Here is a 12862-nt window from a genome sequence, read left to right as displayed (position 1 = left end):
TCCGCCTGAAATTAGGACAAGGGATGAGTAGAAAAAACTCTATTTCTTGGAAATTGTTTTCGTACAGGCTTATGTAGAGTATGAGCATCCTGCTCTGCTAACCAGTCATTCACTTGAGCAGCGCTTAACCGGCTACCTGTTTCTTCGGCTATAGCGCTCTGTAAATGCTCCTTACCCCCATAAGACCCGGGGTTAGAGGGGTTGTAATAAATGTTTTTCAACATGTGCTCCGCCATCCTTCTTGCCTCTCTGAGGTACAATAACGTTAACGAGCCACTTTCAAATAACGACATTTCAGTTTCATTTTTTTTTTTTTTTTTGTTGCAAACATCAAGTATTATGTATACAAACAATTCAGGATTCGTTGCAGGATACTTGTCTCTGTTTTCTCAACGATCCCAGCATGCAACACCCTGTATATTTGGTTTAGATTTTTAAAACACACATCCGCTATAGAAGTATATAAACAACAAATATGATAAATGTTACAATTAAATTGTGTTTCAAACAAATACAGTAAAATCTTAGACAAAAATGTTTCTAGTTATTAAGAATCATCCACAAGATGGGATACCATTTGTGTCCATTGTAGACTCTCGCCCGTATGTCGTACATGATTCATGATTTGCTCCATTTTTAGCACACGCTCTACATTAGCCCAGGCATTGCGTGTTGTGTAGAACGATACATTGTTCACTTTATTTTCAATCATTTGATGCAAAACATTTGTAAGTGTAAGAAATTGTATTAGATATTGGTAACTTGTTCTAACAACTTCTCAACATTACCTATAAGTTGACACAACATACACACCCCCTCTTTCTCTTGGACATATGCTGGACACATAGGACATATACACGGCACCCACAATTCCCCTCCCCCATGACAATCACACAGACACACCCAACCCATGGTTGGACCTCAGGACAAAGAACTCTCAGGAACCAATGGAACGTGGACACCAGGCCTGATCAGGACTACCCAAGACCCAGACCGACCAATCGGAAGGCCAGACTCGCAGATCAACCTACTTTGCTTGTTGTCTATATATAAAACTGTATGACTGTGGAAACTCCCTCTTTTCCAAATGACCCCATACGGATCGGATAGAAAAGAGCCGTGCTGCACGCTTTGCATAATATTTTTACACTTGAATAAACCTGCCTTATTATAAAATTATCCACCTCGTCCTATGTCTCCACTTGGTCTCCTGTCTCAAGTAAAACGAATTATCACCAACATGGTAAGCAGAGGATGGTCAAAACATATTTGAATTAGGCCCAATAGAAAATTCATCGGACAGGAGACGAGAGGGAGAAAGATTCAAGAAGGAGAGGTGACCCGCTCGAGGGAGACGTCGGCGATTCAACTCACCCAGGAAACTGATCAAAGAGCTCGAAAATATTAAGGTAAGCAGAGCCGGTTTAATCAAAATCTGCATATTGTATTATAGCCAATATCTAAATTCAATGATCAGAAGTACTGAGGTGAGTGAATTGTTGCTAAATTTATGTGGAATTGTTTAGAATCTAAGGCAATGTGTAAAGATATTTGCGAAGTATAAAATCAAGTCGCATTAGTAATCTGGGACTAGTTGAAACATTTTTCAACTAGGAGCATCAGTGATAAACCTAAGCTTGAAATAGGAGTAATGGTATTAAACTTGAAACTCAAATGTATTTGAAATGTAATGTGATCTGTTCAAGTCGTATTAGTAATCTGGGACTAGTTGAAACATTTTTCAACTAGGAGCATCAGTGATAAACCTAAGCTTGAAATAGGAGTAATGGTATTAAACTTGAAACTCAAATGTATCTGTTCAAGTCGTATTAGTAATCTGGGACTAGTGGAAATGGCATCCCTCTAGGAGCATCAGTGAGAAACCTAAGCTTGGCGTATTGGGATTCAAGTCGCATTAGTAATCTGGGACTAGTTGAAACATTTTCAACTAGGAGCACCAGTGATAAATCTAAGCTTGAAATAGGAGCAAGGGTATTAAACCTGAAACTCTCCAAATTAATGCTGTTCAAGTCGCATTAGTAATCTGGGACTAGTTGAAACATTTTTCAACTAGGAGCATCGGTGATAAAACTAAGCTTGAAATAGGAGCAAGGGTATTAAACCTGAAACTCTCCAAATTAATGTGTGTGATTGAGCGTTCCACGAGATCTATTGCTACTAATTAGCTATAAGCTAAGTTCAGGCTCCGTTAGTGGTGACCGCCGAGTCAGAATCTGTGTGCCACGGTGAAGCAGCCATTTACGGTTGATGAGTTGACCTGGTTTTCCCCTCTTATACTGTTGGCAAATCCTTAAGGGGTAGAATTCATTTGAAAATTATTAGAGAAGCGCGTGAATTACTAGTATATTGTCCCCAAAGGAAAATTTCTGAAATGTTTTGGCAAAGTATTTAATTAATCGGAAAAAGTTTAAATTAACCGGGAAAGTTAAAATAAATAATATCTCTCGAGTTAAAGGTCTTATAATTGCCATTCCAATTATATCAGGAGCGCCTGAATTCATTAGTATATTGTCCCCAAAGGAAACTTCTGAAATATTTTGCCAAAGTATTTAATTAATTAATTTAGCGAAAAGCAATAATATTTTTTTTATTATAAATACCCAAAACTGTCATTCCAATTATAACAGGAGCGCATGAATACATTCGTATATTGTTTCAAAAGAGATAGCTGAAATATTGTTGGAAAACGAAAATAATTCATCAAATACACGGCAATAAAATCCTTTGTCCACGCGAGTCGGACACGAGACTGGGGGTAGAGAGGGGAAGAAAAATACATCGCTGGTTTCGATCAGTAACGGGCTAAAGTATACAAAGATAATAATAGACCCAGACATAGCTTAACGACAAAATGACCACGACTATCGTCCCCAAACACAAATTCAACGAATATTTAGATCAGAGAATGAAAGATAGAGCAGGCGGGAAATTACACTACAAACCCGTTAAAAAGATTTGGGAGGAAGTGAGGCTAAGATGGACTCAAACAGGTTTTCTTAGTGGAGTCGCCCCATCAAAAGGGCAACTCCTCATTATGGAGAAAGAATTGGAGGAAGCAGTGAAGCAAGGGATAGAATGTGAAGTTGATAAGAATAAGAGTCACTTATTTAAAAAGAAGGGACAAAGCAAAGGGAAAAGGCACAGGCTGAGATGAGAATAGGTTTATGGGCAATTGAGGAAATTAGGAAAGCTCTCCCTTACCGGAAACCTGATACGATGGGAGTGGTCACTGGAGCACCAACTGACACCAAAGAGGGCAGGCCCAATAATAATGATGGCCCACCTACCACCACAGCAGCCCCATCGGCCCCAACCCATCTCAGGGGCACTGTGGGGTTAATGGCAATTCCCCAGGCTCAGTTCAACTCCCATGTGCATCACCACATTACCCAATACAATAAGGGTAAGGGAGGGGCTGAAACACAAATCCAGTCCCTACAGGTACAACTTTTGAAACTACAATTGAAAGAGGCCCAGAAAGGAGAGAAACCCAAGAAACAGATGGTGGCTGAAGACCAACAAGAAATCTCACAAATCATTAAAAAAAAAACTGTTTCCCGAATGATACAGCAACAACAACTACCCATCTTCACCCAGCAGGGACCACCTATACACCCACCCCAGGAGCAGCCATTCCAACTGCCGTATGCCTACCCGCTTCAGCCATACCCTTCGTCGGAACCACCACTACAACCCTACTACCCAGTACCACAATCAAACTATTCACCCACATGGGGACAGCCCCAGAGGTACTCTGGATCTTATGGAAGCTGTTATAATTGTAAACAAGCTGGGCATATGGTGCGACAGTGTCCGCACCCAATAACCCCGGCCCAAAGCCAGTTTCTGGCCAAAAGGGGACGAGGATACGCCCCTAGACCAAGGGGAAGTCAGGCCAATGATGTATCGACCACGTGCGGCCCTTCCACCCGCATACAATCACCCCAATCCAGACCCGAATCAGCAATCACCTCCCCCTTTTCAGGGCATGGCTGACGAATATGCCCCATGGCCCTGAAGCTGCTCACCACTAACCTACACTCATCATTGACCTGGAATACTGAAGCATCAAAGGCTTTTGCAAATCTTGAAAACAGATCTCTAACTGACAGCACCTGACAAAAAAAAAACAAAAAAAAAACAAGTTCCATCTGGATGTTTCTGAAAAAGAAGGATTTACATCATCCATCCTTTTCCAGAACCAAGAGGGGGAGAGAAGAGTGTTGAGGTATCACTCCTCCAAACTGGACCACATTGAAGCAGGACAAACCACATGCTCCAGGTATGTGGCTGCAGTGGCAAAAGCTATTGGAAAAACAGCCCACATGATAATGTGCCATCCATTGGAAATCCACACACACCATGGGGTTGCAGCATATCTGATGAGCAAAGAATTCACGTTCAGCGCTGAAAGGAAAACGGAAATCCAGAATAAATGCACACAATCACACATCACATTTGTCAACACTGACAAAAACATGGCAGACGCACTCAATGCTGAAGGTCTACCCCACTCCTGTGCAGAAAGAGCTGCACAGGAACTGAAACGGAGACCTGACCTGGGGAACGAACCACTCACCAACACACACACATATGGGGAAAGACAATGTGACAAATGGAAAAAGGTACCTGTTAGTTATGGTAGACAGGTTCTCTAAATGGGTTGAGGCAATACCAACAGCAGGGGAGGATGCAAAATAGGTCATTAGGTGGCTGCAAACCGAACTCATGTGTATTGTTTAATGACAAACGCTCCATGTACCAATAGGGTCGGATGTGTAAATGTCAACTGATTAATAGATGTTGTTTAATGATGGGGTTAGTGTACAGGCCACAATCTCATAAGTCTCGTGGAACGCGCCAATCAAATGTATGTGCAGGTTTGAAGTTGATTTGGGTTAAAGTCCTGCCCCTGGCGTTGCTGGCCATGATAGCCTCTCCAGGTGCAGGCACCCATCTCTCTCCTCATGAGACAATGGCTGGAGGAGTCATGCTGGGTTCACCAAGGAAGGGAGGTCATATGCCCGCCCTTGATGTACAACAAATTGTAATGTTTGATAATTGACGGAACTTTCTGCAGCTCTCTCCACACAGATTCACAAGGTCCAACGGGGAAGCAGAAGGGAGATCTGGCACACGGAAGGTAAAAAATTGGTGACTGGGTGGGGTTAATGTCCACAAGAGAAAGTGGCTAGAACCCAGGTGGACTGGACTGTACGAAGTGGGGGAGGTTACTTCACACTCAGTCCAGGTCAAAGGTAAATCAGGCGCACCTTGGCACCACTTCACACATTGCACTCCAGCCCAAATCCCTTCTAGAACACTGACAGAAGTCAGAGCTGATTTAAACAGCTTAAATTCGATTCCAAATTAAGACATTTCTGACTCAGGTGATGCGGAATCAAACTCCGCCTCCCCTGATAAAGGAACCTCGCCCAGTTAGAGGGATATTTCTCCCTCCCTGGGCAAGGCTAGGGATATCTGGCCCCTTATTTGACATTTGGGGTGTCCCTGGGCACTTTCACATGGTTAATAGAATAACTATAACCGGATCCCCATGGATGTATGTCACGGACACTCTAGTCTAACTAGGTAATAATAGATTAAAAAATTTAAAAAAATCAAAAATTTAGAAAACAATAGTTAAAATAAGAAACTAATATGGCTCAAATTGAGAAGGTTGAATGAGAGTGGGTGGAGAGCTATGCAGAGAATGGACAGAAGATGGCAGTATTGCAGCACCCAAATGGTCTCCCAGCCGACTGGTTGAATGCTGGTGACATAATTTTGTTTTTTGGAGTAAACATTAAGGTTAAGGGTTTCCGTGTACCAAGAGATAAGATATCTTAAAAGAATACACTCATATGGGAATAGGAGTTTTACTTTCTGAGTTTTATTTAGGCAAGGGACTTTGAGAAGATAAAGGGTTCTTTTGGTATGTTTGGATATGGAACACGAATGTAGGTGTAACATTTTGACCTGTTTTCTGTTTCCATTGCATTTTCCGGCGACTTGATCACTCGCGGGGAAATGTGGTGAGAATAATGAGATTGTGTCATTTGGGATACTAGTTTTGAGGTAAATTGATTATAAGAGTTTATAACTCTTGACCATAAGGTAAGCATTTGTATTGGCCATTAGAAGATAGAGATAGGTTAATTAAGGTTATGTTAGGACTTTAAAGGTTGACACTATAAGACCTGTGGTTATTTTTAAATCCATGCAGATAAAGTCAAAACAGTGAGACACTTAGTTAATATTGTGAAGGAGCACACAGTTGTTATTGACTATTATTACAAAAAGGCAGACAGATGGGTCTACCCCGCACTGTTCAGACCTTGAAGGTTTGAGAGCAGAGTGGGGAGGGTGGACCAGGAAATGAGCATGGTAGGCTGTGAAATAAGATAGGAGAAAGGGGTTAACATATATAAGCAGCACAGATACATTTCAAAGTAGATAAGTCACTTGACAGAGAATTGGAAAAGAATAGATATGAATGTACGCCCAAGGGAGAATTGGATATGCGGGGAATAAAAGGGACGTTCCTAGAATATGATGTACTAAGTTATTATTTAGAGTAGGTAAGGTTGATACCTGGCCAGAGCCAGGTATCAAACGAAGGAGGGTACATTGTGGACTAGGAAAGGATGGGGCCTATTGGATAATAAACTTATTTAAAATTAAACATTTATAGCTAAAAAATTAGGCATAGAAGTTAAATATATAATCAGAAAGAACAAATGAGGAACTGTTTGCTAACCAGACCTGTATGTCCAAGAGTTTATACATTGCAGGTGAATTAAGGGAGAAGGTGAATCACTCGACCTGGGGGCATATCGCACTTGGAGGGTGAGACACACTGACACTGCCGAATGATCACAGAGTTAAGGAGAAGAACTGTTGCTAATAAAGCTCAGGGGTCAACTCCTTAATGAAGAATTCCCTGACCCCGACCTTTCCTCACTGTGTTCGTTCATAGAAGTGAAAGTGTTGCTTGATCTCTGGTTGATGATGTGTTCTCTGGGAGAGGGTGGGGTTTTACAGGACTGCTTGTAGTCCTGAGCTGTCTGATCAGGATACGATGGGGAGGTTACCATCGCAGTGCTGCCAGAACCACCACCAGTTCCAACGGACCAGGGTTCAGCCGGCCTCCTCCACCACTCCAAGACCAAGTCCCACGCCATCACCTAAGCTCTCCAATCTGGTACAGATAATAAATATAAAAGACATCTCAGATAGTGAACATTTGGGGACTGAAACTGTTTATGAGGAAAGGGAGAATATGTGTTTGGCCTACAAAACACTTAATAGAAAGGACTGTGTCGTATGTGGACATGCCAGACCTATTCTGGCTGCTCACCCATTTGTCCTAAGTAATGGGGAAGGTTGGATGTGCATCCAAATTTAACCCTGTGTAAAACTCTGAGTCTTGTGTTCCCAGAAGTCCCTCCCCAGAAGGACCGTGGGGAGTTAAGGCATATGGGGGACATAACAGCTGTAACACTGGTACAGGTAGAGGTATAGACTATGGAAGGCTCCCTGCTACTACCTGCATAACTAATACCACTATTAACTAGAGGTGTTGCTGATGTATGGTGGATGTGTGGACCTGCCAGGCGGTTGACCCCATTTTTGAAAGGAAATTGTCGTTGCTCATGTGTTTTGGCCAGTCTGCTACCACCATTGCCTATTATTATAGCTAATCAACTTCTGGGAGCTACACAGGACACAGAGGCTTGGGACCAAACCAGGAGACGGCAGAAACGTGACGCTCCTTGGTCCGAGGGTACAGATAACATGCACACCAACCTGTTGGGGGTCCCAATAGGGGTCCCCCACGAATTCCAGACATTAACCAGGAATGATGGCCTGTGGTATCTGATGCCCATCATTGGCCCAGCTATTGTTGATGCTAAAACAAAAGGTCTGGATCAATTATATCTACTATAATTAATAATGATTTGTCAAACACACCCACACAGGACTTACAGGGATGGCTGAACAATTGGATGCTACCTCACAAACCAGTAGACACAATAGACTAACACTGGACATAAGTCTGGCCAACAAGGGAGGTGTAACAGTGTTGCACGTTTGTTCCTAACAATACTAGTCCGGATGGGAGCATTTCAAAAGCTCTGAGTGGGTTGGCAAGGTTATCAGTGGAGATGAAGGGTCTTGCAGGTGTGGAGGAGAGTGGACTGTTCCCCTGGCTGGGTGGTTGTTTTGGTAAGTACACTGCAAGGACGATTACTGGATTTCTGACACTAGTTGTGGTTTTTCATTTCTGTGTTGCCTGTATCATACCTTGTTTGAAGAAGTTTGTTACAGATGTGTAAGGGGCCTCTGGTTGATGCTCCAGTTGGAGAGGCTGATACGAAAACGAGCTTCCGCAGGAGAGTGGGCTGACAGAGGAGGACCCTTGGTTTGCTGTAGATGATGTTGTTGAATGAATAAAAAGTGATGTTTGTCCTCCCTGTTGTGAAGGTTTGAAGTTCCCGGGTGGCGACGAGCCCACCTGGTACAGGTTGTATAGAGGGATGGACCGGAGGGTTTAACATATTCTCGTTTTTTGGTTTACTAATGTGTGGTTGGCCACTCCAGGGGTAGTTATTGGAGTGGTCTCCTTTTTGGTCCTTGCTCATTTACGACTCAACTTACATTGATGGAATTGGTGTCCCCAGGGGGGTACCAGATAAGTATAAACTGGTTGACCAAGTGGCCGCAGGTTTTGAATCATCATTTTGTTGGTGGTGTACAGTTAATAAAATGTGGACAGAATTAACTACATTCATTTTAATGTCCAGAAACTGGGCAATTGGACTCAACAAGGCTTCGAGGCGGTCCATGGACAATTGGCAGCTACGTCCCTGATGGCATTTCAAAATAGAATCGCGGTTGATATGTTATTGGCTGAACGGGGGGGGGGGGGTCTGTGCAATGTTTGGTGAACAGTGTTGTACTTTCATTCCCAATAACACAGCTACGGATGGGAGTCTGACTGTAGCATTGGAGGGACTTCGTACCCTTAATGGTAAGATGAAACAGCATTCTGGAATGGACACTACTATGTGGGACTCATGGATGGATGCTTTTGGTAAATATAAGACGCTGGCTTCCTCCGTCCTAGTATCAATTTCTGTTTTTGCGGCCATTCTTGTACTTTGTGGATGCTGTTGCATTCCATGTGCGCGCACGCTTGCTAGCCGTGTTATAACTGCAGCCATAGACCCTAATCAGGAAAGGGCCCAAATGTTCCCACTGCTTGAGGATGGGGAAGCTGGACCTGTATCTATTTGAGGACTAAGATACTTTTATGTCACGTCTCTTGTGAGACGTGAAGAGAGGGAATCAAAAATTTGTCTTCTGACAAATTTTATCCCATAGCTTTGTCTTTTTATACTTTTATGTCACGTCTCTTGTGAGACGTGAAGAGAGGGAATCAAAAATTTGTCTTCTGACAAATTTTATCCCATAGCTTTGTCTTTTTATACTTTTATGTCACGTCTCTTGTGAGACGTGAAGAGAGGGAATTAAAAATTTGTCTTCTGACAAATTTTATCCATTAGTTTTGTCTTTTATATACTTTTATGTCACGTCTCTTGTGAGACGTGAAGAGGGGGATTTGTAAGAAATTGTATTAGATATTGGTAACTTGTTCTAACAACTTCTCAACATTACCTATAAGTTGACACAACATACACACCCCCTCTTTCTCTTGGACATATGCTGGACACATAGGACATATACACGGCACCCACAATTCCCCTCCCCCATGACAATCACACAGACACACCCAACCCATGGTTGGACCTCAGGACAAAGAACTCTCAGGAACCAATGGAACGTGGACACCAGGCCTGATCAGGACTACCCAAGACCCAGACCGACCAATCGGAAGGCCAGACTCGCAGATCAACCTACTTTGCTTGTTGTCTATATATAAAACTGTATGACTGTGGAAACTCCCTCTTTTCCAAATGACCCCATACGGATCGGATAGAAAAGAGCCGTGCTGCACGCTTTGCATAATATTTTTACACTTGAATAAACCTGCCTTATTATAAAATTATCCACCTCGTCCTATGTCTCCACTTGGTCTCCTGTCTCAAGTAAAACGAATTATCACCAACATAAGTTCTCTCAAAATATATTTTTTATTTATTCTCTATAACATCGTATGCATATAGTTAACCATTGCTTTACATCTAAATAACAAATAGGTATTGTCACTCGGTCTCTTGGGGTTTATTGAGCCAGAAAGTCATCACATCGGCCACCACAGCTTCCCTGTATTTGTTGTCGTCCACCAGGGTGTGTCGGATTTCTTTGAGTTTCTCGTGGATGTAGATTGCCTCTTTCAGTTCATGTAGGAAAGCCTCGGTTACCCCGTAAACTCTGGGAATAGACGGCACAAGACCCATAGACTCCAGGGCTCTGACCAGCGAAGGTATAAACCTGCAGGACCACAGTTTTTTCACCAGTTCCTCAAAATGGTTGAAGAAGTAGTATCTTGGGGGCTCGTATAAACCCGGATGACGGCGCTGGCTGGGGTGATTGATCTCACAACCGATGCATTTTTCTCTTATATACTGTCCAATCACCACGTCTAAAAGTGTGGCTACAGAGGCCTTGATGTTGTCCACAAAAATAGTACTGACCACCCCATCAAACACATCCTCAGGCTGTGTACATGTAGGGGGTGTCGTGGGTCTTGCCTGGGGGTAGTTGAACGGTGGGTTGCGAAGCATAGAGTCCTTAGGGTCTGGCCCCCATGACGTATCGGAGTCCTGGTATGTATGAATATCCATGGTATATGCTGAAATTAAGAACTGGAGGCTTTACTCCTTTTATTGTTGAAACAGTCCTTTGGGTATCAGGGTGTGGTTAACGCAGCCACGTACTTAGTTTTCTTCGGGGGCTGACCCTTCAGAGGATCTACCTTCTTGGGGATCCTTTGAATCATAATCCTCAGGATTCGTATATATTATGCACTTCCTTAGCTTAACAATGCTCTGCCGCTGTTGGCTCTGTACAAAAAGAGTGTCCAATAACTAATATGTTCAATCCCATTAGATCCCAACTTTTAAAAGGAATAAGCATGCGAAACCTAAAATCCCAAGTCAGGCCACCATCACTAATGTTTTGGTTGCGAGTTTCCTCGTTGCTGATATAGAACTCCAAGCAGCCACATGGAAGTCCATTCTTTCTTTGTATTTTCACCCTGTGAAATACTCTTCCTGAGGAGTCAGAGGTACCTTCCCAACGGGTCTCGTAGCCTGTGAACAAGCTATACCCCTTTGTGATAACTCTCAGTTCGGGACACACAACCTTGCGAAAAACCGGCCAGTCTTCAAGCCCGTAGTCCACTCCTAACGTCTGGTCTGTATATTCATCTCCTTCGGCTACCATATAGAGCTTCACTCTACAGGTCAGGTAATCAAACTGATACCCCCATTGCTGTCCATTAGACATCATCACTAGATCTTTCAGTGCAGTTGCGGGCAGTATTTGGGTTCTATACACACTTAGAAACCGCATTTTTGGCGCATCGTATATTGTGGCTTTAAACTTCGCCCTTTCTCTATGTTTCAGCCGCGGTCCTGCTTCCGTTGTTAGTCATCACTGCTTTACCACTGATCACAAAATCCATGTTTATTTCTAAAATCTTGTTTAGTGTTCTGGGGCCGCATGTCTTGTTCTGGGCTTTATTTATAATGTGTCTGCTGCAAATACAACACCCCCGGACATTCCTACTTCATAGACAAAAACCCTAAGGGCAATAAAATAGGGTGGGTGTGGGGTCACCCTCTTTGAAATGTTCAAACACACCCCCCAAGTTCAACCAGGCCCTACACATCAATCATCATGACAACTTCAAAGGAATAGATGCAATATAGATATAAAATAACACACCCTCTAACACGTGACAACAGGAACAGGATGTCCTTGCCGGATGCCCATATTTGGTTATGTATGCGTCATCCGGACATAGGGCCATAAATCAAAATCTTGACCCGTGCCGTCTACTTTATTCTCTCTCATATTTACATAAGTATTCAGACCCTTTGCTATGAGACTCTAAACTGAGCTCAGGTGCATCCTGTTTCCATTGATCATCCTTGATATGTTTCTACAAATTGACTGGAGTCCACCTGTTGATTGGACATGATTTGGAAAGGCACACACCTGTCTATTTAAGGTTCCACAGTTGACAGTATATATCAGAGCAAAATCAAAGCCATGAGGTCGAAGGACTTGTTCGTAGAGCTCCAAGACAGGTTTGTGCCGTGGCACAGAACTGGGGAAGAGTACCAAAAACCATCATTCTTAAATGGATGAAGTTTGGAACTACCAAGACTCTTCCTAGATCTGGTAACCTGGCCAAACTGAGCAATTGGGGGAGAAGGGTCTTGATTAGGGAGGTGACCAAGAACCTAATGGTCACTCTGACAGAGCTTCAGAGTTCCTCTGTGGAGATGGGGGAACCTTCCAGAAGGACAATCATCTCTACAGCACCACCAATTAGGCATTTATGGTAGAGTCACCAGACGGAATCCACTCTTCGGTGAAAGGCACATGAAAGCCCACTTGGCATTTGCCAAAAGGCAGCTAAAGACTCTCACACCATGAAAAACAAGATTTTCTGGTCTGATGAAACTAAGATAGAACTCTTTGGCCTGAATGCCAAGCGTCACATCTGGAGGAAACCTGGCACCATCCCTACAGTGAAGCATGGCGGTGAAAGAATGTGAATGGAATCAGCTTGTCTGTGTGTGCATGTGGTAGTGATCAAGTGTTCAGCATCAACATCATGTTCTGACCAGACAACACTGTAGTG

At 43.1% G+C, this 12862-nt stretch overlaps 1 long non-coding RNA gene across 1 annotated transcript; it reads left to right on the top strand.

Moving 5' to 3' along the window:
* The first annotated feature begins 739 nt into the window (after window positions 1-739).
* On the top strand, window positions 740-10093 carry LOC129867599 (uncharacterized). Its single transcript, XR_008761645.1, has 2 exons — window positions 740-7225; window positions 7463-10093. It is a non-coding gene; the product is annotated as an uncharacterized LOC129867599 (long non-coding RNA).
* The last annotated feature ends 2769 nt before the right edge of the window (window positions 10094-12862 follow it).

Source organism: Salvelinus fontinalis, chromosome 12 (assembly GCF_029448725.1).
Source record: "Salvelinus fontinalis isolate EN_2023a chromosome 12, ASM2944872v1, whole genome shotgun sequence".
Classification (NCBI taxonomy): Eukaryota; Metazoa; Chordata; class Actinopteri; order Salmoniformes; family Salmonidae; genus Salvelinus; species Salvelinus fontinalis.
The sequence above is the reverse complement of the archived record's forward strand: the minus strand, read 5'-3'. Positions and strand labels throughout refer to the sequence as shown.